At 38.9% G+C, this 25,180-nt stretch overlaps 2 long non-coding RNA genes and 1 pseudogene across 4 annotated transcripts in view; 1 reads left to right on the forward strand and 2 right to left on the reverse strand.

Moving 5' to 3' along the window:
* The window catches only part of LOC145722809 (uncharacterized), a 22,892-nt gene extending 11,329 nt beyond the window's left edge, over nucleotides 1–11,563 (reverse strand). Inside the window, exon 1 of the long non-coding RNA XR_014147376.1 lies at nucleotides 8,480–11,563. This is a non-coding gene — a long non-coding RNA (uncharacterized LOC145722809). The remainder of the gene's footprint in view (nucleotides 1–8,479) is intronic.
* Nucleotides 1–25,180, forward strand: part of LOC115944635 (uncharacterized) — a 46,579-nt gene that overhangs the window by 17,909 nt on the left and 3,490 nt on the right. Inside the window, exons 3-5 of one of the 3 annotated variants that reach the window (XR_014147375.1) lie at nucleotides 16,505–17,345; nucleotides 19,616–19,681; nucleotides 23,738–23,875. This is a non-coding gene — a long non-coding RNA (uncharacterized LOC115944635). Of the gene's footprint in view, nucleotides 1–16,504; nucleotides 17,467–19,111; nucleotides 19,540–19,615; nucleotides 19,682–23,737; nucleotides 23,876–25,180 lie in introns of those variants that run through there. The other 2 variants (XR_014147374.1, XR_014147373.1) reach the window with 2 other exon arrangements.
* On the reverse strand, nucleotides 13,629–16,510 carry LOC145722808 (single-stranded DNA-binding protein, mitochondrial pseudogene; annotated as a pseudogene).

Consider the following 25,180-nt stretch of genomic DNA (forward strand, 5'->3'; position numbering starts at 1 on the left):
CATAGGGTAGCTCTATTTTCAACTTTTTGAGGAACCTCCATACTGTTTTCCAGATTGGCTGCACCAGCTTGCATTCCCACCAACAGTGTAGGGGGGTTCCCCTTCCTCCGCATCCTCCCCAACATCTGTCGTTTCCTGACTTGTTAATTTTAGCCATTCTGTCTGGTGTGAGGTGGTATCTCATTGAGGTTTTGATTTGTATTTTCCTGATGCCGAGTGATGTTGAGCACTTTTTCATGTGTCTGTTGGCCATTTGGATGTCTTCTTTGCAGAAATGTCTGTTCATGTCTTCTGCCCATTTCTTGATGGGCATGAACATTTTTAAAAGCTTCCTGAGTGATTGCAATATGCAAATGTTATATAATAAATAATTGGATTGGCATTTGTCCCTGGTTCTTAGGGAGGAGAGAAACTCCAAATTCTTGGAATTCCTCCAGTGATAAGAGTGTCTTTGTTTTTCCATAGTGAGCCCTTGGACCACACCTGAGTTTATGCTAAGTAGATGACTCAAACCGGGGGCTGGTCATGCCTGAAAGACCAACCATTGGATTAAAAGCTGAGTCTTGAGCCATAGTGATATTAGCACAAACTTTCAACTTCCAAGGAGGTGAGAAAGGCTAGAGATTGAGTTCAGTCATGTAGCCAGTGATTCCATCAATTATGCCTACATAATGAAACTTCAATAAAAACTCTGGGCAGTGGCTTGGTGAATACATAGATATGCTAGGAGGGTGATGGGTCCTGATTCCATGGGGAGAAGGCATGGAAACTCTGTATGTGAGACCTCCCAGACCTCACTCTATGTGACTTTTCATTTGACTGGTCCTGATTTGTATCCTTTACAAAAAAACTGACAATCATATGTGTAGCACTTTCCTGAGTTCTTTTTTTTTTTTTAAAGATTTTATTTATTCATTTGAGACACAGAGATACAGAGAGAGAGATAGAGCATGAGCAGGGAGAGAGGCAGAGGGAGAGGGAGAAGCAGGCTCCCCGCTGAGCCAGATGTGGGGCTCGATCCCAGGACTCTGATATCATGACCTGAGCTGAAGGCAGACACTTAACTGACTGAGCCACCCAGGCACCCCACTTTCCTGAGTTCTGTAAGTCATTCTAGAATATTATCAATCCTGAAAGGGTAGTACAACCTCCAAATTTGCAACTAGTTGATCGGAGATTGGAAGTGCAGGTGGCCTGGGGACCCTGATCTTGCAGCTGGTACCTGAAGTGAGGGCAGTCTTATTGGGGACTTCCCTTAAACCTGTGGAGTCTGATGCTAACTGTAGGTGATTCACATCAGAATTGAATAGTGGCATTATAAAGATTTTATTTATTTATTTGTCAGAGAGAGAGAGAGAGAGAAAGAGGCAGGCAGAGGGAGAAGCAGTCTCACCACTGAGCAAGGAATCCAATGATGCGAGGCTTGATCCCAGGACTCTGGGATCATGACTTGAGCCAAAGGCAGATGCTTAACAGACTGAGCCACCCAGGCGTCCCCAAATAGTAGTACTATAGCAACAAAGTTGAGAACCACTCTTCTAGGAAAAGATGCTTCAGAGCATTAAGAGAGTGCCAAAATCAAATTGTCCATCCAGATCAAGGCAGGGACATTATCAGGGTCCAATTAGCATGGGCTAGTGTGGAAGGAGTTTGAGGGCAGGCAGGAATGAGATAGAGGTGCTTGGCCTCAAAGTTCCATCTGGGAGTGAGAGTAGAAATTATAAACCAGGACATAAGGTCAGTCATGAAAAGTACCTATATGTTGTGGGACACTAGAGCTCAGTGCTCAAACAGATAAGCTCCATTGTCCCCAGAGGCAGGCACATTGTCCCCCAGAGGCTTTGACACACAGCCACAGACTCTTGGTGGTGGAGCATCACCCCAGCAAAAGTCGTTGGATGGAAGCTCTCTATTTCACCAGTGCTGGTTTCATGAGTAAGGTGGGGTTGAAACAGCTAGTCCTGGAGTTATGGTCATTATGGCTGGATGGATCTGGAGTCAGTAAATATAAGATTTAAATAATCTAAATTCTTCCCATAAGTGGCTTCTTAAAAAAAAATATGCTGAACATACAATAATTTGAATGTATCTTGTGTCTTGCATTTCTTGATATGGAAGGCTGAATGAGAAGCTCTTGTCAAGGGTGGGATGTCACCGAGCAAGGTCAGGTGACTGGCTGACTTCCAAGAGGTGGCATTCATCCTCAGAAATCTGCCACAGTCCAGAGTCTTTCTCAGCTTTCCAGGTGCATCATTTTCATCTTGCTGCCACTCTAAAGTTGATTCTTCTTGGACAAGCTGATTCACACTGAAGTAAGCCTCGGGTGTCTGAAGTGTATAACCCAAATGTGTGTGAATTCATAATATATCAATAGGAATGGGCTTTCTCTATACACAGAATTGCTTGGGAAAAAAAATGTTATGGGGTGAGCATGCAGTTAGAACAAGACGAATCTGTTGTACCACACTTAGAATGTCTGATGCTCTGAAGCCCTGTGAGACAGATGGCAGCCATGTCCACCATGGGGTAGGCACACCCACTCTCTGACTAGCCTTCCGCCTCCCTGCGTGGCATCGGTCAGACCCTGCAAAGCTTGCCTCTGCAACTGTCCCTTTGCTTTGCTTTCTTTATTGATCAATGCTCTCTGCTGATTGATTCATCTTTCTTTAGATGTGTTATTAACTGTAATCGGGTCACTGCTAAATCTCGCAGGCCCGAGAGCCATTTTGTCTCTTTATCAAGGTGACTTTACATCGTTCTCTGCTGGCCCATCATGGAGTGATTTGACTCTCAGAGTACAATTTTCCAAATTTTCTCCTGATTTAAAAACACATTTTTAACTGAAAATACATAAAAATATAAACATCCTTCATAATTCCACCACCTCATTGGAACATAATTATATTCTCTCTATTTACAAAGTTTGTTTCTGGGTTTCTGTGAGTATTCTGTTTTATTTATTTATTTATCTATCTACTGAGAGATAATTTGCATATAAAATCCACCTATTTTAAGTGTACAATTCATTGATCGTTTTTAAATACATGGAGTTGTATAGCGATCATCACAATCCAAGTTCAGAACATTTCCATCAGTTCAAATCGATTTGCAGACCATCTCCATTCCTCGCTCCAGTTCCAACAACCACTAATCTATATTCTGAATCTACAGATTTGCCTTTCTGGACATTTCATCATAGAAATGGAATCATGTGATCTTTTGTTACTTAGCGTAATGGTTACTTAATTCATCAATGTTGCAGCACGTATTTGCAATCTGTTCCTTTTTATTGCATAATAGACTTCCATTGTGTGGATATGCCACATTTTATTTATCCATTCACTGCTTGATGGAAGTTTGAATGGTTTCCACTTTTTGGTTATTATGGATAATGATGCTGTGAGCATTTATGTGCAAGTCTTTGTATGGACATATGTCTTCATTTCTCTTGGGTAGATACCTAGAAGTGAAATTGCTGCACTATATGGTAAATTTATGTTTAGCATTTTAAGAGACTGTCAAATTCTTTTCTAAAGTGGTCGTGCCATTTTGAATTCCCACCAGCAAAGCATAAAGTTTCCAGCTTGTTCACATCATTGCCAACACTTGGTATTATCTGACTTTTTGAATATAGCCATTTTAAGTAGGTATGAAGCAGTATCTCACTGTGGTATTAATTTACATTTTCCTAATAACTAATGATGTTACATGTCTTTTCACATGCTTATTAGCCACTTGTATATCTTCTTTGGTGAACTGTTCATCAAGCCTTTTGTCTCTTTTTTTAAATCCAGTTGTTTGTCTTATTGATTTGAAAGAGTTCTTCATATATTCTAGATACTAGTCCTTTATCAGATACATGATTTGCAAACATTCTCTTTCTACAACTTATCCTTTCATTTCTTAATGGTGTCTTTTGAAGTACAAGGTTTTAATTTTGATGCAGTCGAATTTAGCATCCTTTTACAACTTGCTCTATGATCTATTTTGAATTACTTTTGTGTGTATGATGTGAGAGGTTAAGGATCTAAATTCATCTTTCTGCATGCAAATATCTAATTATTCCAGCACTATTTGTTGAAAACACAATTCACATTGAATTTTCTTGACCCTTTTCCAAAAATCAATTGACCATAAATATTTCTAGACTCTAAATTCTGTTCCCTCAATTTATATGTTTTTTTATATTGGTACCACAGTGTCTTGATTACTGTAGTTCTATACCAAGTTTTGAAATTAGAAAATTTGTTCTTCTTCTTGGCAATTCTACTCTGCTTTTTGAGTTATAGTCACCACTTGGTAGGGTTTTTCTCTTACCTCTCTTGCTGTTAGTTCCCACACCTGGTTGCTGTCAGGGTATCCAATACTAGAACACTCTCCTCCTTCTCCACCTCCTCCTCCTTCTTTTTCTTCTTGTTCTTTTCACCAGCTTCTGTTAATTATATGCTTTGGTCTGGAAATGAAAGAACACTGTCTTATATTGATGCCATGCTTTCTATTTCTCCCACCATGCATGGGTCACCGGCACAGAGAGGACTGGGAAATAATAGCCCCAGTATAGTTTCAGAATGGAGAACACTCTCTCACTCACTCCTGTATTGACACATGAAGTTTATAATAAAGGAGGCAATTGTCCAACTGTATTCACTGGTTTTACCTTATCCAGGGAACTGAGTTCATATCTGGACACACAATATGAGTTTTTCCAGTAAATACAATTTGTTTCCCCTCTGAGACATCAACTTTTTCCTCACCTAAGGCCATGCACTTCCAATAAAGTCTTTATTTCTTCATCCTGACTGAGCAGCATACTGCACTCTTTTGGTAACAGTGGTGAGTTCAGAAGAAAGCACGTGACACATTCAGAGCTACTAACATACAACGAGACTTTTTCTGGATTTCTGAAAGATTCCCACTCGGCCTACTAGACTTGAGATTGCAAAAAGGTAAGGCTGTATTTTTTTTTAACCATGTTGCTCTTCTGAGGGAAAAGCCTCCCTGGATTTCTTTCTTAGAGAAATGGAGCTGGGAAATGAGAGAGACAGTGAATCCTGATTCTGGCCATGTTCTGTGAGCCCCTGTTCCAAACCATGCCTTGAATGAAACTTATTCTGGAGTTTTTTAATTATGTGAGCCAATAAGGTTTCCTTTTTGCCGAAGCTAACTGGGTTTTGTTTTTGTTTTTGTTTTTTGCTACATGCAACCAAAATACTTTTTACTGATTCAGTTTAAGAGAGACACTGATAATTTAGAATAAACCCGGAGAAGAATTGCCAGGGGAGGTGAGTGTGACCAGAACTGTGTCAAAGGGGAAGAAAGGGAAGAGTTTGACTTGAAGAAAGAAGGTCTGGTGTGTATGTGTCGCAGGAGAAGGATGTTAACGGCATGGGGGAGGAAACTAAAGAAAGAGAAATATCTCCAAATATTTAATTAGAATTATTGATAAGAAGGTCCTGGGAAACCTATTTCAACTCAAAGTGTTAAAATTTTAACAACTTAATGTGTCTATAAATGGAATGAATTACACTGACAATGTTTCTATGTCCAGAAGGGTTTTAAATGATTTACCAGAGATATTGTAGAGTGAATTCAAGTGACCCAATGGATGGTGTTTTTTTAGAACTTGGTCATTTGAGTATCATCTTTATAATTTTTGCCATATGAGAAAGGTACAGCTTGTACCATCTTTTGTTCAGTAATTTCCTTGCATCAACTCCTTATTCTTGTCTAAATAAGTTTATTTTAGAATGAAACTTGAAATCACTTCAATAAATTAAAAAAAAAAAAGAATCAGTGGCCAAAAATAAATGTAATAAAACAAAACGATGTTATTAAATCCTAACTAGAATTTGCCTGGCCAAAGCTCTGTGTCTGTGATCTGGGCTCTCTTTGTGAAAAGGAAAATTAATAGTTGAAGATATGATAACACCAAACTGATCATTTATCTTTCTCTAGTCAGAAGGATTAAACAAGAATTGAATAGGAAAGTTTTTTCTCACTAAGCAATTCAGTGTTTTTAATGGCATGCCTGTGTGCCATCTAAAATCATCAATCTATTCATACATTGGGAAAGCCTATAGCCTGGGTGTAATTCACACCAGAGCTTCCCAGTCTTTTCACAACTCGTCACACACAGAGAACAATATTATGTGGCACACTGGGGTAAACTAAGTCAGCTGCTCACCACCTGAGATGACTAGCCCAGGGGAGCTGACTCTGGCCCAGGCAGCACGCCACCCCCACCGTTGGGGTGGAGGAGATGAATATATTGACACACAAGTAACTCTTGTAGTTAGCATTCTATTAGAGTTCTTGCCAGGACGCCTGGCTGGCTCAGTCATTAAGCGTCTGCCTTCGGCTCAGGTCATGATGCCAGGGTCCTGGGATCGAGCCCCGCATCGGGCTCCCTGCTCGGCGGGAAGCCTGCTTCTCCCTCTCCCACTCCACCTGCTTGTGTTCCCTCTCTCACTGTGTCTCTCTCTGTCAAGTAAATAAATAAAAAATCTTAAAAAAAAAAAAAAAAGAGTTCTTGCCAGGAGTCTATAATTCTATACTATTTACTCTTCAACTTTCTGGAATCTAAAAATTCAGCTTGAAGTAGTTACTTTTTATATGTATGTCTGAGAGCTCATAGGCTGGTTAAAGACCATCTCTACACCTTCTGGAAAATTCTCTCATGGGATATTTGGCATCTCCCTTTGTGCATATGACAGAGGAGCAGCACTGAAATCAAGTTGCTATGTTTCAATGGGAAAACATATCCCCCTAGCTCCCTGACCACCAAATGAAACCATAGCCAACATCTCTTCTTGGATTTATACTACCCTTTTCTCCAACTGGTACACTGGAAAGTCTGACTCAGTAAAAATGTGGGGTGTGTGTGTGTGTGTGTTTAAAGAAACCTCCACAATCCTTCTAGTCTTATATGTATAAATGCACTTTAGTGCTGACAACAATCAGTTCATTCTACACCAAATAGACAATCAGGTAAGAGGAAATCGTTGTCTTTAAGAGCATAGCTTTTGGCTGGGGCTACCTTATTTGGAAGAATTTGAAATGTTGTTACGGCTCGCTGAGCTCTATGGCTGGAGAACATCTGATACCAGTTTAAGATTCCATGATTCATTAAAGGATTTTGGTCTGTTCCCTACTCTTTTAGGATTTCCTTATAACAGACTTTAGGATTTTTCCAAATGGACAGATTATTTCTGTTTTTCCCTGCATTGTCTTTTTTCCTAATTGTGGTGATTTACTGTCACTGGTGTTTTCCTTTTGAGTTCTTTTGAGTCCGGGTGGGAGATCATTTTTGGCTTCAGACTGGAATGTCCCAGAATAACTGCTGTTTAACAGGCTACTTGTGTGTTGCAATTTTAAGGAACTCCCATGGTTGAGGCTGAGATCTATCTATAGGCACCAAATAGAGTAGGAATATTTATATTTCTGATTTCTGTTCTAAGACTCCCATCACTTCAAAGTACATTTAGCCCAATTCTTTACTCAGACCTGGAAGAAGCAAAGCAGAATGTGGACATCAGAGAATGTACTATAGACTGAGTATTGGTGTCACCCAAAATTCATGTGTTGAGACTAGTTCTGGGTAGTTTTGCTGTAAGCATCTTTGCCACAAATGTTTTTGCTGCATAACTAATTGGTTGTCAGCTAATTTTGCCATAAAAGACAAAATCACGAACAATAAAAGGGACATTCATTTAAAAGGATATAATGAAACATGAAAAATGAATGACAAAATTTAAAAGACTGTGTTGCAAAATGCAAAACATTGGAATGTATCTGAAATATATAGCATAGGTTCATGGCAATATTGCCCAAATAGCTGACTTTATTTTGTGAATTGTACCGAAGTATTTGTCTTCAAAATCTTTAATTCAACCCCCCCCCAAAACCAAAAACAAAATCTTTCATTCATAGCATTATACATTTTTTTTGCTTGTTGACTCGTCTCCTTGTTTAGCATCATGCTTTATCTTTTTTCACTAAAATTTCTTCCTTCATTAAGAGAGGTATCAGTTTATAAATACTAGGGTGCATATTTGTAGATGTGCTTTGTATTGAGTTGTGAAAGCCTTTCACATTGTTGTTTGTTTTTGGCATATTGTTCCATCTCCATTTATAGATGTTCCAAAATTCCATGGGGAATGGGGATTAAAACTCTGTGCCACTGTATAGACCATTATGAAGGCTAAGATTTATATAATATATATCTACAATATAAAAATGGATCTCTGCATTAATGGAAAAATGAAACCAAACTATCAACAAGTTATTTTTTTTTAATCATTTACAGCAAAATTGCTGTATGGCCAATTAGTTGTGCAGTGAAAATGCTTGCAGCAAAGATGTTTACAACAAGATACTTACAGCAGAAATACCTGACAAAGTTTCAACTTCAATCCCAGATGTGATGGTATTTGGAAGTAGAGTTTTGGGGAGGTAAGTAGGTCACGAATGGGATTCATACCCTTAATGAAAAAAAAAGGCCCAGAGAGTTCCCTTTCCCCTTCTGCTATGTGAAGACACAGCGAGAAGACAACTGTCTGTGAACCAGATAGCGAATCTGCCAGCACCTTGATCTTGGCCTTTCCAGACTCCAAAACTGCAAGAAATAAGTGCATGTGCTTTAAGTCACCCTGGCTATGGTATTTTTGTTATAGCAGCCCAAACACATTAAGACTAAATGTAATAGTGGGGCGCCTAGGTGGCTCAGTCGGTTAAGCATCTGCCTTCTGCTCAGGTCATGATCTCAGGGTCCTGCGATCGAGTCCCTCATCGGGCTCCCTGCTCAGTGGGGAGCCTGCTTCTCCCTCTACTCCCTGCTTGTGCTCTCTCTCGCTTGTATCTGTCTCTCCCTCAAATAAATAAATAAATAAAATCTTAAAAAAAAAAAAAGACTAAATGTTATAGTAAGAGGCAGGATTTTAATTCTAAGTGCTTTTCAATTATCCTGGGACCTTGTTAAAAGACAGATTCTGAATCAGTAGGTCTATAGTGGGGACCAAGACGTTGCCTTTCTGACAAAGTCCTGGATGCTGCTGATGCGGCTGGTGTAGGCACCGTATTTTGAGAACCATTGGTCTGAACTATTTCCCAAATTTGCCTGAAGGTAAGACTCACCAGAGGTGGCTGTTAGATATACCGAACACTAAATCTTTCTCTTAAGAATATTGATTCAGCGGGGCGCCTGTGTGGCTCAGTCGGCTAAGTGTCCAATTCTTGATCTCAGCTGGGGTCTTGATCTCATGGTCTTAATCTCAGGGTCGTGAGTTCAAGTCCTGAACTGGGGCTTAAAAATATATCTATATCCATATAGATATATATCTATATCCATATATATAACTTAAAAGATAGATAGATGATAGACTGATTGATTCAGAGGTCTGCATTGGGATCTTTAGCCTGCCCTTTCAAGAGCCCCTTCATGCTCTGGTTCCAGACTACATCTTCACCTGATATAGTAGGACTCCTCTACTGCTCCATTCATTCATTTTCCTCCCACCCTTTCAATCTGTCTCTTTCTCTCCCCTCCCTCCTTTCTTCCCACATATATTTGCTGAGCATCTCCTTGGGATATAGATCTGAATAAGAGAGAGAGACTCTGCCTTTACAGACAATAGATAAGTAAACAGATAAGTAAATAGGAGAATTACAGTTTGTGACACAAGCTAAAAAGGAAATGAATATGGTGATATGATGCAAAGGGGTAAAGCCGAGGTAGGAAACCATTTAAGCCAAGGTTGTGAAGGGTGTTCTCTAAGGAAGATAGTTAATCTAAAATTCATATCCAACCCTCCAATCTAAGCCATACTACTTGCTGAATGTGCCTGTGTTTTGGGGACACATTGCCTGTGTTCATGCTGTTTCTTTCACCACGAATGCCTTCTCATCAATCCCATTTACCAATTAAAAACCAACATAAACGCCACCACCTTCATCCAGGTTCCCCAGCCATATGTGAGACCTCACCCCTCTGAGCTTCTGAAGCACCTGCTACACCTCTGATCTTGTCTTGATTTTTCTGCCTTAAATTGTAGTTGTTTTGTAATAATAATGGCTGCATTTTGTGAAAGCACACTATTAATTTACATACATTATCTAAATTATTCAACAGTGGGAGGTGATCTTATTATCTCCATGTCATAAATAAACAAACTGAAACTTGGGAGAGTCTAAGTAACTTGCCCAAACTCTCACAACAAATGAGTGACAGAGCTGAGATTCAAATATGCCCTCCCAGTTGATCTGTCGTATCTCCTGTAGCAATCTTAAGCAACATGGGAGAAGTGACTACTTTGTCTTTATATCCTTCAATTAAACAAACAAAAAAATCAAGTTGCAGAAGAGCTGTAACATTTGTGAAACAAAAGAGAAAAAAGAAGAGAACAGAATTCCCCTACCAAATTATATTAGTTTGCTAGGATGCTATAACAGAGTACCACATACTGAATGGCTTCAACAACGGAAATTCATTGTCTCACAGCTCTGGAGGGTAGAAGTCTGAGATGAAGGAATCAGTGGGAACATACTGTCTCTGAAGGTGCCTGGGAAGTACTTGATCCAGGTCTTTCTCCTAGCTTGCAGTAGTTCCTTGGCTTATGGAAGCATAGCTCCAACTAATCTGCACATGGTGTTCTCCCCACATGTGAATCTCTGTGCCCGAATTTCCCCTTGTTATTAGAATACCAGTCATATGGAATTAGGGGCCCATCCTACTGACCTTGATTTAACTTAACTAATTACATGTGCAACAATCCCAGTTTCAAATAAGGTCAGATTTTTAGGTAGGGGGCTTAAGACTTCAATATATGAACTTTTAGGGGACACAGTTCAACCCACAATGCAATTCTACCACCCAGCATCTATCACAATTCTGATCCCGTAGCCAGACAACCTGACATAGTTGTTCTAGTTGTCCTCTCCTAAAACCAACATTACAGAGGGGTCACATGATCAATTTAGACAAGTTGTATCACGCTAACATGGAACCTGGTTTTAGCTTTGGTCTTCGAAAGATTCTGTCAATCTGACATCAATATTAGCTTTTCACATAAGCAAAAAGGTCATCTACTTAGTACCAAAAACTTGGTCTACCTAAAGCTACTCTTACCTGTGATTCCTTCTGCCTCTCACAAAAGGGCTGAGTTAATTTCTGTAGATAACATTACAATACCTACAAGTTATGTTTGATGGTGCTTAAAATGCTTAAATTTTATTTCAAAATGGGTTTAGCTTAGTGAGTTTCACTAAGTTTCAGTGGTAAAAGGAAATGAAATATTAATATCAAGAACTATTCCCATCAAAAAAGAAGTTGGGCTGGTAATTTAGGAAGCCCTAAATGGGAAATGATCTCTACACAGTACATCATAATGCAAAATAGGTTAGAATGTTGCAAAGTCAAAAAATTAAATGTAAAGTTCAACCAAGCACAAATCGCAGGGGCATGTAAATGTGAAGAATACTGAAGAGGCCAAGTGTAACATTTTGCTTAAGAGACTGCAGAATTGGGGTGCCTGAGTGGCTTAGCCGGTTAAGCGGCTGCCTTTGGCTCAGGTCATGATCCCAGGGTCCTGGATCAAGTCCCACATCCGGCTCCCTGCTCAGCGGGGAGCCTGCTTCTCCCTCTCCCTCTGCCTGCCTCTCTGCCTACTTGTTCTCTCTCTCTCTATGTCAAATAAATAAGTAAAGTCTTTAAAAAAAACAAACAAACAAAAAAGAGACTGCAGAATTCCTGAGGACAGGGACTCTCTCCTCTGACTCAGCTTTGCTCCCCAATGGTGCTTAGCCCAGGGCATTACACAGAATCACTTTTAATACCTTAAGTTGAATTAAGTGTTTTTTGTTTTTTTTAAAGTATCTTATCCCTCTTAATAGAGATAGGAAGCATTCACAGTTACATTGTAGAAGTTAAATAAAGATGGGTAGTATTTTCTATATGCCAGGAACTGTTTGAAGTACAAGCAGGGAATGAGGTTGACTTTATTATCTCCACCCTAAAGCTAAGGGAACAGAGAGATGAAATAGCGCACACAACTAGAAAATGGTAGCCATGGGAATTCACTCATAGGCTGTTTACATTGAAAGCCCACATTCTGAACCATTGTACAATATGTCCATTAACACCACTGGTGAGCAGCCAGAGAGAGCTTTTTTTTTTTTCCCTAAAGAATTCTTCAATTGAGATGTTTACTATCAGCTAATCAGTGTGTTACTCCTGTTGAATTTAACAAATTCAGTGTGGTGACTAAGCATTCCATCTTTGATAGTTCTCTAGACCTAAGTTTAAGCCCTGGCTTTGGCATAGCTTGGCTATGTAACCCTGTGTTACAAACTTTTCCAAGACTCCATTTCATCATCTGGAAAATAAGGCCAATGATTCCTACCTCATAGAGTTGTGATTACATGTTTAAAGCATTAGACACAGTGCTTGATACGTAATAAAAACTCAAATGAAATCTAAAATGTTTACCTATTTCATAAGTAGTATTTCATTGTATGGATATACACAATTTGATTATTCACTGTTAATACATATTTGGATTGTTACTAGCTTTTAACTATTAGAAATAAAAGCTACTATGAACATTCTTATACAAGTCTGCCAAAGGAGTTTAAGAAACTTTCCAAAGGAGTTGTACCATTTGATATTCCCACTAGCCATGTAAGAGAATTCCAGTCCCTCCACATTCTTGTCAGTGCTTGGTATGGTCAGTTTTATTTATGTATTTATAGAATTTGTTTTACTGTAGTAAAAAATCATAGAATTTACCATCACTATTTTTGAGATACGGAGATACAGAGAGAGAGAGAGCATGAGCAGGGGCAGAGGCAGAGGGAGAAGCAGGCTTCCCGCTGAGCCAGGAGCCTGATGTGGGACTCAATTCCAGGACCCTGGGATCATGACCTGAGCCAAAGGCAGACGCTTAACCATCTGAGCCACCCAGGCGCCCCACCATCACTATTTTTAAGTGTACAGTTCAGTAGTGTTAAGTATATTTGCTTTGTTGTGAAATATTGTACATAATGTTGCCATGAAACATCCTCAGAACCTTTTCATTTTGCAGAACTGAAACGCTATACCCATTGAACAACACCCCCAACCCTCCCCACCTTGCCCCTGCCAACCAGCATTCTACTTTCTGTCTCTATGAATCTGACTACTTTAGATACCTCATATAATTGAAATCATACAGTATTTGTCCTTTTGTGACTGGATAATTTTAGTTAGCATGATGTCCTCAAGATTCATCCATGTTGTAACAGGTGATAAGATTTGTTTCCTTTGTATGTATAGACCCCATTTTGTTTATCCATTCATCTGCCGATGACATTTGTGTTTCTTCCACCTCTGGTTATTGTGAATAGTGCCACTATGAACATGGAGGTACAGACATCTCCTAGACCACGCTTTCATTTCCTTGGGATATATATCCAGAAGTGGGATTGCTAAATCATATGGCAATTCTACTTAAATTAAAATAATATGACTAATTAAATTAGTAATTAATTTAAGGTAATTAATTAAATGAGCAATTAAAGTAGTATTAGGCGGGTGCCTGGGTGGCTCAGCCGGTTAAGCATTTGCCTTTGGCTCAGGTCATGATCCTGGGGTCCTGGGACTGAGCCCCACATTGGGCTCCCTGCTCAGCAGAAGCCTGCTTCTCCCTCTGCCCCTCCCCCTGCTTGCACTCTCTCTCCCTAAAATAAAATAAAATAAAATAAAATAAAATAAAATAAAATTGTATGAGGAACTGCCATACTATTTTCCAAGGTGGTTGCACCATTTAAAAATCCCACCAACAATGCTCCAACTTTTCCACATCCCTGTCAACACTTGTTTTTCCCTTTCCTTTCCCTTTCTTTCTTTCTTCTTATAGTAGCCATCCTAATGAATATGTGATGATATCTCATTGTAGTTTTGATTTGCATTTCTCTGATGATGAGTGATACTGAGCATTTTTTCATGTTTATTGACCATAAGTTGAACCATCCAGGAATAAATTCTACTTGGTGGTTGTGTATAATCCTTTTAATGTGCTATTGAATTCAGTTTGCTAGTATTTTGTTGAGGATTTTTGCATCAGTATTCCTTGGGGATATTGGTCTGGAGTTTTCTTGTAGTGTCTTTATCTGGCTTTGGTATCAGCATAATACTCATAGAAGGAATTTGGATGTGTTCCCTCTTCAATGCTTTACAAGAGTTTGAGAGGGATTGTAGTTAATGCTTCCTTAAATATTCGGTAGAATTTTCCAGTGACACTATCTGGTCTTGGGCTTTTCTTTGTTAGGAGGTATATATATTTTAATCCTTGTCCTTAGAAAGTAGAGAGACTATACATGATTTGGAAATGAGACTACCAAATATTGGCCAAAGAAGAATAATCAATCCATTCTCTGCTTTCTCTTTTGTGTGGTCACCCAGAAGTGTATTACCTGTTATGATGATCATTGCCTGTCACTTGGAATTATTTTTATCTGTGCATTCACCTGAACCTACTTTCCCTTGCACATCGATTAAAGACCCCTTTTCACCTACTGGTACTCCAAGTCTCTGAGGCCTGGCCATAATATTGATATTCTGTGCCATGTTGTCTTTTGACTGACATTGCCCATTTGGTATACCCCACTTTCCTCTCTGATCGCCACATCTCATTTCTGCTAGAGAAAATATTGTTGCTGGATTTTTTCCCTTCCACCTGTATCATGACAGAGCCCTGACCCACTTTCCCAAGTAACTGTACACAATTTAGAGATCTTTTGAGAACCAAACTGCTAGCTATTTGAGACTCATGTCTTACAAACTGATGAATACCTGTAATTCGGGTCTTTGAAACATGGCTTCTATATTTTCTTACAATCTAATCTTCAGTCTTTTCCTGATGCTCTAGCCCAGACATCTATGAGCCAGGGGAATCTGTTGGGAGGTTTTTGTTTACTGATGCAATCTTCTTAGGAGTTATGGTCTGTTCAGACTTTCTTTTTCTATTGATTCAGTCTCCGTAGGTTGTCTGCTTCTAGGAATTTTTCCGTATCTTTTAAGTTATCCAATTTGTTGGTATGTAATTGTTCATAGCAGTCTCTTATAATCCTTTTTATTTCCGTAGCATTGGTAGAAATGCCCCCTCTTTCATTTCTGATTTTAGTTATTTGAGTTTTTTTCTCTTTTTTTCTTAGTGAATCTAAGGATTTCTCAATTTTGTTGATCTTTTCAAAAAGCAACTCTTAGCTTTATTGATTTTTTTCTATTCTCAATTTCACTAATCTCTGCTTTAATCCGTTATATCCTTAAGATAATAAATATATGTTATTTTTTTAATCACAATTAAATATTTTTTCTTTAAAAAAAGAAAGGAAGATGGGGCACCTGGCTGGCTCAGTCAGTAGAGCATGCAACTCTTAATCTCAGGGTCGTGAGTTCAAGCCCCGTATAGAGCTTACTTAAAAATAAAGCAAGCATATCAGTTTGCTTGGGTAAGGAACAAGAGGGAGGGATTATCAAGGGTCATGAGGAAACTTTTGAAGCTAATGTATTTACTTGACTGTGGTGATGGTTTCACAAATATAAATATATGTCAAAACTCATCAAATTGTACACTTTACATATATGCTGTTTATTGTATGTCATTATACCTCAATAAAGCTGCCAAATTACAGATTTTCTAAAAACAGATCATATTTAAATTTTTAGGTATACATTACTACAAGTGATTTTTTCCTAAGTGTAGTCTATTCAAAATTCCTTAACTAGAAAGTCAATATGAGTATATTTGTCTCCTTTACATTTTCATAGCTCTCCAATTTTGATTCTGATCTGCTGTTACAATTCTGAGTCCATTTTTCTCAGTTTTCTTCAGAAGAGGCAGTACCTCCAAGGATTGAAGTTCAACAGAGATACACTTGCAACTGTTTTTCAATTAGGCTTTCATCATGATGTCTTCAGATAGCTATTCATCCCAAGAGGTTGTATCAATGAGATGATATTGTTTTCTTAATTTTTTAAAGCATATAGCATTTATGACATTATTGCAGACATTTCATATATTTAACTTAGAAGGTTATTTTTTTATTTTTTAAAAATATTTTATTTATTTACTTAGAGCGAGAGAGCATAAGCAGGGGTATGGGCAGAGGGAGAGGGAGAAGCAGGAAGCCCGCTGAGCAGGGAACCTGCCATTGGGGCTTAATCCCAGGACCTTGGGATCATGATCTGAGCCGAAGGCAGATGCTTAACCGACTGAGCCACCCAGGCGCCCCAGAAGTTTATTTTTCAAGAGCTTTATTTATCAACAACAAAACCAGCAATGATGTTATACTACCCCAGATGGCTTTGAGATGCTTATTGTGTTGAAGAATTTATACAGTTTAAACCGCAAATATGACTACTTTTACACTATTGCCTTTAAATAAATCTAAAGCCCCTTTTTGTTAAAATAAACTGAACCTAAAACACTAGTATGTGCTATATAATAAATGAAACATTTTTTTTTTAAAGTAGGCTCTACGCCCATGATGGAGCCCAATGCAGGAACCCAAACTCATGACCGTGAGATTAAGACCTGAGCTGAGGTCAAGAGTCAGATGCTCAATCAGCTGAGCCACCCAAGCAGCCCAAGATGAAACATATTTTAAGGTAGCCAGACCTAGGTGCAATTGGGCGTTTTTTTCTTTGATTCTTAATGATGACTAATGTAATCACACCAGGTTCAATGCAATCGAAAGATTTCTTCTCTGCTTTTGTCTTCAAAACTAGAAATTTGCCCTCTTCATCTAATTAATTCCATTATATACTCCACATACAGCAACTTCAACTCCACATAGTGGCTTCATCTGCAATTTAAATCTTACTAGTTCCAATCACCCTTGTGGAAGGCTGTGGCTTCTAGGTAATTTATTCAGCATTTTGTTCAAAAGATATTTATTGAGCGTCAAACTATGTGCCAGGGCTCTCTACCAGAGACACAGTAGCAAGTAAGAAGAATATGGTCACTCTCATGGAATTTATAGTCTAATTGGAAGACAGATATCGAACAAGCAATTATAAGATTGATGAGTGTTACAATAAACGAAGTACAGGATGTTCGCTATGAGAACATTTCTATTTTCCTCTGGGCTTCAGGAGGAAAAACCACCAGGTTAAAAAAAAACGACGGTGTGCCCTCCAGCCCCCTGCTCCTGGCAATCCAAAGGAAAGATTCCACGTAGGGAGTATCTGTATCAAGAAGTAGAAACAAGCCCCTGTAACTAATTTTTTTCCTTCCTTTTTTAGGAATGTAGAAGCATCCTTCTTAGCAACTGGCATGTTTCCAGCTTAGCTGCTGACGGCATAAGACTAGGTATCTATAACAATTCTTTTGGTTTTCTCTTGGCGACTCCAGTTGTTCCCATTTTATTAGCTAGCCCTGCCTGGGAGGTACAGAGAAGCAGCCCTCAAAAAGAGATTGCGTTCCTGTGTTTTGAAACAATGGCTAAGGCAGTGGTTTGACCACATTGGCAAATGGTTTCAGTAGAGCCTTGAAGAGATTTTTCTTTTTCCCTTATGTCTAGATTTCTTGAAATACCTGGGAGTTCTCAGAGAAAAACCTCTGCGGATTTTTAAGGCCCCATTTACAAGTCAATAGTATTTTTGCTATGAAAACCATTTGGTGGATCTATGCGCACAGTTAAGCTTGTCCGGAAGGAAGTAGATGAGCAACTTGGGTCTTCTGCAGGATCCCTGGGTTCAGCCTCACCCCCGATGTCAGCAGCAGCCAAAACAGCAGAAAAAAAGAGGGCCGCATCTGGTTAAGAATACAAAAGAGAGAGAAGAGGCTTTTCAAAAGGCTAACCTAGGATTATTTTTCAAACCAGGGCTAAGCCAAATAGAAAATAAACGACATGTTTACATGCAGAGTCCTATAGAATTTAGGCCAGGCCAAGAATGCAAGCCTGCTCAAGTGAGTTCCCTTTTCTCCATGATCCCTCACCCTAGCTCACGGGGGAGGGGACAGGAGCTCTGGCGCCCGCTGGCCACGCAGGTCTTGCCGCCTCCCTCAGCTTCCTAACAGCCCTGGTATGCAGGAGGAGGGGTGCAGGTCTGTGAGACTAGTTCAGCATTTCTCATGAGTCTCTACTTCTTTTGGCTGGCAAAGATGAAAAATTGTCCTGGCAATGGACCTGGGATGATCAGGCAGCACCTCTGTGTGAATGTTAACACTTTGGGTAGAAAGAGCCCTGAGCTTTGGGAAAATCATGCAACCTCTCTGGGTCTCATTTTTTCTTCATTTTAAAAGGGGCTAGGTTAGAAGGCTGCGCAGCTGAATTGTGTGGGATACTTCTTAAAAGTGGGTATTTCTGGCCCACCCCTGCAGATTCTGATTAGTGGCCGGGTGTGGGGGTGGGAGGTGAGAGTGGGGTGAGGGGTGGGAGGATGAGTTGTGGTCTGTTTTTGAGAAGCTCTGTGGCTGATTCTGCTGGGGACCAGTATGGTTCTGCTCTAAAATCCCTCAGGGATGGTTTTGGGCAACCACAAAGTTAATATTCCACAAGGAATGCACTAGTATTGTACTAGGTAAAGTCTCACAATCTATGCTGAAAAGAAAGTATTTGTTGCTCTTTCCTCCCATCTCCCAAAGAGGAATCTGGGTTGATCCCAAGGTTATAAATAGAGTAATAATAACAATAATAGAAAATTTACTACACTCCAGCCACTGTTCTAAACATTTCATACGTCTCCATAAAATTCTCTCAACAACACTGTGAGATAGAGTATTACTATTATCCCCATTTTACAGGTAAAGAAAGCAAGGCACAGAAAAGTCAAGTAACATTCATGTGGTAACACAGCAAAGTGTCCTGGCTGGATTCAGGCTGGCTCAGGGGAACTTTCTGTTTAGAGAAACCCAAGTAGTGTCCCTTTTACTTTGGGTGGCAGTGGTGTTTTTGTGGAAAAAGCCCAGGGTTTGGCATAAAACACTTAGCCAAATTCTGGTGCAACTACTTACCAGCTGTGTGATCTTGGGTGACCTTATTTAGCCTTGCTAAGTGTCTTAGTCAGCTCAGCCTGCTGTAACAAAATACCATTGACTGGCTGACTTCAACAACAAACATCTATTTTTCACAGATCTGGAGCCCGGGAAGTCCACGATCAAGGTGCCAGCCAGTTTCGTTCCTGGGGCGAGGAGAGGCCTCTTCGTGGTTTGCAGAAAGCCATCTCCTCGTTGTACCCTCACATTGCAGAGAGAGAGAGAGAGGGTCCCGGTCTCCCGCTCTTCTTAGAATGGCCCTAATTCCACCATGGGGGCTTCATCTTTATGGCTTCTTTTAAATCTAATTAATGTTCGAAGGTTCTACCTTCAAATTCCATCACATTGGGAGTTAGAGTTTCAACATAGGAATTTTGGGAGGACATAAACATTCAGTCCATAGCACTAAGCTTCAATTTCTTTATCTGCAAAATATATATCACACCTATTTGTAAGGTTTAACAATGAAATAAGATTTTTATAAGGCCTTAGCTCAGTCTCATAATAAAAACAAAGTATTCAAACATTTCCTGACTATGTATCATGCACTGTTGAAGAAAATCTAAAGAATAATAACGATTTATGGAATGCCATTCTTTCAGAACTACGCTAAATGCCTTTATGCATGTATTCACTGGATCCTTCATAACACCCTACAAGTATCATTAGTAAGTATTGCTATCACTATTTTATAGATAAGGAAACTAAAAGGCTAAATATTTTCCTGAAGTCACAGCTGGTGACTAGCAGAACTGGGAATGAAAACACATTGTGTGCCCTGAGTTCTAGGATATATAGCCTCTTCTGTTTTTATGAGAATATATGAAATTCATTATTTAAAATGGTCATGAAATAAATATAAATGAATATTTTTTACCTAAGAGTTCTGAGGTTGCAAGAAATGTTTACCACGAGCCTCACAAGGAGAGAATTCAACTCTTTCATCTTAAGGATGACTTTAGTTGCTGACTAAAAATAAGAATACATGGGGAGGGGGACTTGGGAAGATATTAGTCAAAGGGCAAACACTTTCAGTTACCCAAGACTACTAGGTCCTAGAGATTCACTGCACAGCATAGTGCACATAATTAACACACTGTATTGTATACTTAAAAAAACTGGTTAAGAGAGTAAATCTTATATTAAAGTTTTTTTTAAAAAAAAGAGGGAGGGTGGGAACTTTCATGGGTGATGGTTATTGCATTGTTTATAGTGACAGTTTCTTTTTTTTTAAGTTTTTATTTATTTATTTGACAGAGAGAGTACAAGCAGGAGGAGTGGCAGGCAGAGGGAGAGGGAGAAGTAGGCTTCCCGCTGAGCAGGGGGAGCCCGATGCGGGACTCAGTTCAAGGACCCCGAGATCATGACCTGAGTCAAAGGCAGTTGCTTAACCAACTGAGCCACCCAGGTGCCCTATAGTGACAGTTTCATGGGTGTATGCTTATCTTCAAACTCACCAAGGTGTAAACATTAAATATGTACAGCTTTTTTTGTATGTCAATCATACCTCACCTCAAAAAATATATATATAAAGACACATGATCTTACAATGGGACAAAATGGCCAAAAAGGAATACGGTAGCCCTGATCTCTGTTTTGCCCCTCTCCTCCCACCCTCCACTCTTGACATCTATTACCAAGGGCCAACTTCAAGGAGAGAAATATAGCTCTGAAATCATTGAGCCTGAGGGAAATGTTCTTTTCTAGAATTCTTTAGTGTGTGAGCTGTCACCCAGCCCCTAGTTTTCTGTTTCTGACTCATCAAGGGGTGTAGAAACATTTATACTCTCTCCTTTGGAAGAATTCTTCTGTGACCTTTTCCACCTCCAGCCCAGCCTGCAGGCTGAGCGTGTTGGTTAAAGACAGAAAAACTTAATTTTTAGAGAAACCGATAAACAAACTGGGATTGAGTTTCCTTTTTAGGAAAATCTTCTAGGTTAAAAAAAAAATCAGTATTACTTTTAATATTGAAAAAACGTGTTGGTTATGAAATTCTTGGGAAAAAGTATCATCGTAGTATTGAAATTTTTTGAAGAAACTGCAGTATAATCACAAAACCACACAACTGGTATTAGAAACAAAGGCACTAACAGAAAAACCTCTTTTCCAACATAACCGGAAAAATGATTATAACCACCGAATCTCTGTCAAGTCCAGGGAAATGCCAGAATAACCACATTATTCATCTCGCCAACCCCAGACAGTTAATCAATCACAAAGACAGAAAAATGAACAATGAGGACTTCTAGAATTTAAAGAAGTTAACCCTGGGAATCTTGGCACCGTTGATGCAATGGCCCCTCAAGTTAATATTGAACAAACCATACCATTAGCCTAAGAAAGATAAGCAAAATATGTGGGGTTCTGGCGCAGCTGGATTGAGCCACTTTGGGGACTAGGTCTCACAGAAGGTTCTAGTAGGAGTTGCCTGGTAATAAATAACATTTTGTGATAATTAAACAAGGATTGTTACAAGAATTGTGGCCAAGAAATAAGCCAAAATTTATTCATATGTTTTTGTGTTTTAATCTTCTTGCTGACCTTATCTTTCCAACTTGTAATTTTGATATGGTCCAACTTTCCTCATCTACTTAGTTTCAATTTTATTTAATCATTATAGAAATAAGCTTAAGTCCCATAGAGAAATCTGTAAGCCACTCAATAGTTAAATACTTATTAAGACAATGACAGCGAGAAATTCTCTTTTCTCTCCTCTCTCTTTTTTAAACAAAGATTGGTTGAGAATCCGGTGATGTCAGGCCTAAAGTATTTGTCTTTCCCCTTTGTTCAGGACTCCTAGTAAAGCAGGGGTGGCCTGGTGATCTAAAATTAAGATGACAATCCCCCCCTCCCTCGTCTTTTGCCCCAAGCTTTGCATGTATGAATTAAGCCTTTGGGGTTTTACAAGGTGCTAGCACTTTTAAAGACTGTTGATATTATTGTCGTTTTGATTAACAGATTTGTAGTGATTGTAACTAACCTCAGCCAAAAGATGAACTAGAGATTTTTGCGAATTCAAACAAAACCTACTGGTATTACTTTTATAAACAAAAAACAAATGAAATAACTCCGCTTCCATAATTAATTTCAAAGGACAACCATCAAAACAGTAGTCTTCCCCAAAGAGTGGGAAAATTTTTTAAATATGTATTTGAAAGGATTTTGCAACTGCAAAACAGACATAAGTCCCTCCACTTAAAATTTGAAGTTAATAAACTGCTCCGAAATCTTGCTAAGCTAATGAATGAGACCTGTTTCCTCAAGCTGTCCCTGATACGTTGTAGTTGAGGGAAGAAAAACCTCCTTTTCCTAACCCTCCCCCATGGGAAGAGCTGGAGTAGAGGCTTGCTAAGAGATCACACCTAAGGGAGGGGTTTATCCCTGCCCCGTGAGCCTGGGTCCAGTGAGCCCCGCTAGGACAGGATGCAGGTTGAGTACAAGTCTGGCTGGAATTCCCAAAAAAGAGGCACAGCCAGGGTGGGGCAGAAGCACGGTCCTCCAGATCCACAGGTGCTATCAGTTTCCCAAACTGTTTTTAGAATCCTCAGGGCTGGGGAGTAGAATAGGTAGTACTCACTCCAGATGGTTTGGTTTGCAAATCTGGGAAGAGAGCCAGATAGACCATTTTCTCCCATAATTCTGGAGATGATGTGTGCTCTCCAGAGATGTAAAGTCATAGACTTATAGAACTGGGCATTTGGAGATTATCTAGTGAATCCATCTACTCATTTTACAGACCAGGTGATGGAGGCATTAAAAGTTAAGAACTTTGGGCTCAGTCAGTTAAGCATCTGACTTGGGCTCAGGTCGTGATCCCGGGGTTCTGGGATCCAGCCCCTCGTAGGGCTCCCCGCTGAGCGGGGAGTCTGCTTCTCCCTCTCTCTCTCCTCCTCCCTCCCTCATGTTCTGTCTCTCAATAAATAAATAAATAGATAGATCTTTTAAAAAAAAAAAGTTAACTTGCCCGAGGTCATTACATAGTTGGTCTCTGGTAGAGCTAAGAGTTGAATCCAGTGTTTTCTTCCAAATCATTCATATTTGATAAACTAAGTAGATAGTACATTAAAAGTTTAGATATAATTTGAAGATAAATGAAACATGAACTTCGATATATATAATATATGTAAATTTCATGTTATGTATATTTTATTACAATTAAAATTATATATATTATATATATATAAAACATATATAAAATGGACAGTTCAGTGGTATTAAGTACATTCACATTTTTACAATGCCCTCTTTCTACATGGAAATGGAAGAAGTCAACCAAAAATATTTTTCCCTTATTAGTTAATTACTAAATGGACACATACTGTGTGACCAATACCATGTTAGGATCAGACAGACTCTAGACCCTCAAGGAGCTTTTAATTTGTTCAGGCAACAAGATACATAAATAAAGAGGCTATAACTAACCATAAAAAAGCAGTATATGATATGTTTTAAATGAGTGTACTGACAACAAAACGTTAAGACTCCAAAGGACACAATCATTATGGGATGAGTACTTAGGAAAAGCTTCCAAGAGAAGATGGGCTTGAGCCACATTAATAAGAGGGAAGGAGAAGCCACGAGAGGACATTCCAGAAGAAAGAACAGCGTGACCAAAGGCATGGGGGTGCTCTACAAAGGACTTTTTGACAAAAAGTGGATTAAGAAGTCTGAGAATACTGAGAGTAGTTTGCTACTAAACACAAATGACCAATTTTATCCCATAGGCAATGCGAGCTCTTGAAGATTTTTGAACATCATGATCACCATGCTAACAAGTTGCTGTGATGGAAAAGTGTAGGATGGATTGAAGGAGGAAGAGTTGGATGAGTGAGTCCAATTAGGAGGCCATGACAGAAGTTGGGGTACGGAGAAGAGACGGGGTAATCGGTTTGGGAATGGGTAATGCTAATGTGTGAAATAATGCAAAGGAAGAGTCAATAGAGCTTACTAATCCATATTGAGAATGGGGAGGAGAGGCAAGAATACTAGGTTCGAGCTAGGATTAAGCTATAGAGACCAGAATTGTACCAATTGAATGGACTGAATAAGTCAAGAGAGGGAGAGAATACTAAAGAGAAGTTCCATTCTAGATAATGCTGAAATGGAAATGGTAGAAAGACATCCAAGTAGAAAAGAGAAAGTACCCAGAGAAATGTATAAAGTTGCACAACTGCGAGGTATTATTGAAAAGATTTTTAAAGCAATTCTCTTAGTTTTTACCTGCATCTTTGGGAACAAAGTGTTGATCTCAACCTAACCAATTCAAATGGGAATGATTAAGCTGATCACAAGGTATGATATAATCTTCATATGGATGTATGAAGATTGTAACTCAAAGGCAAATGTCAGGTTCACTTTATAATAATGGAGAGAGAATTGGAGACATAAAAGCCTTTTAATATTGTATGTAGTTGAGAATAACCCTATGGAAAATTGAAAATATATCCAACAACTTCAATTCTGGTTTACATTAAGCTGCTGGGTTCAAGTATTCCAACATGATGTTACTGTTATGAAATAAGTTTAGAAAAATCAAGAGAAAACATTGTGTAAAATGGTTTTGTACTAACGGTATTGGGATCAGAGCAAATAAAGCTTTATTGTTTAAGAAGTCATTTAATTTGCCATCATTCTGACCTAGAAATTTTGATTCCCAGCAAAGAGAACTTTGTTACTTATATAGAAAACATAAATCTGTGTTTTCCTCCTTTCTTTTTCCTGCAGGGAGGATTTATTTAGTAGGCACAGTGCTTAGGGTCAATGATATTTTTAAAGAGCCTATGAAATTGTATTGAATTTTGCCTAAGAAGAAAAAAATCTTGAAGTATTTTAAGTTATACCAAACAAATAATTTAAATATTGATATTATAGTGGGAGGGGCCCACAAAGTCAAAAGTGCTGAGGGCCCATGGAAGTCATAATATATCCTGCCTCTTGTCCTTAGATCTGGGTCTCTGGTTCTAACCATAAACCATTGCTCTTTGTACTATTTTACATGAACTTAGAAATTCTGTGAGCTTGTTATTTTTATGAAAGTGAAATGTGCACATAATTTTAAGAATCAGCTAGTTCTACAAAGTTAGCAAAGACAAATAGTCTCCAACCCTTTTTTTCCATATCCCTTTTCCCAGAGGCATCTACCTTGATCTTTTAAAGATACTTCTTCT

The sequence above is a fragment of the Leptonychotes weddellii genome, chromosome 8, assembly GCF_054177405.1.
Source record: "Leptonychotes weddellii isolate Sample4059 chromosome 8, ASM5417740v2, whole genome shotgun sequence".
NCBI classification, from domain to species: domain Eukaryota; kingdom Metazoa; phylum Chordata; class Mammalia; order Carnivora; family Phocidae; genus Leptonychotes; species Leptonychotes weddellii.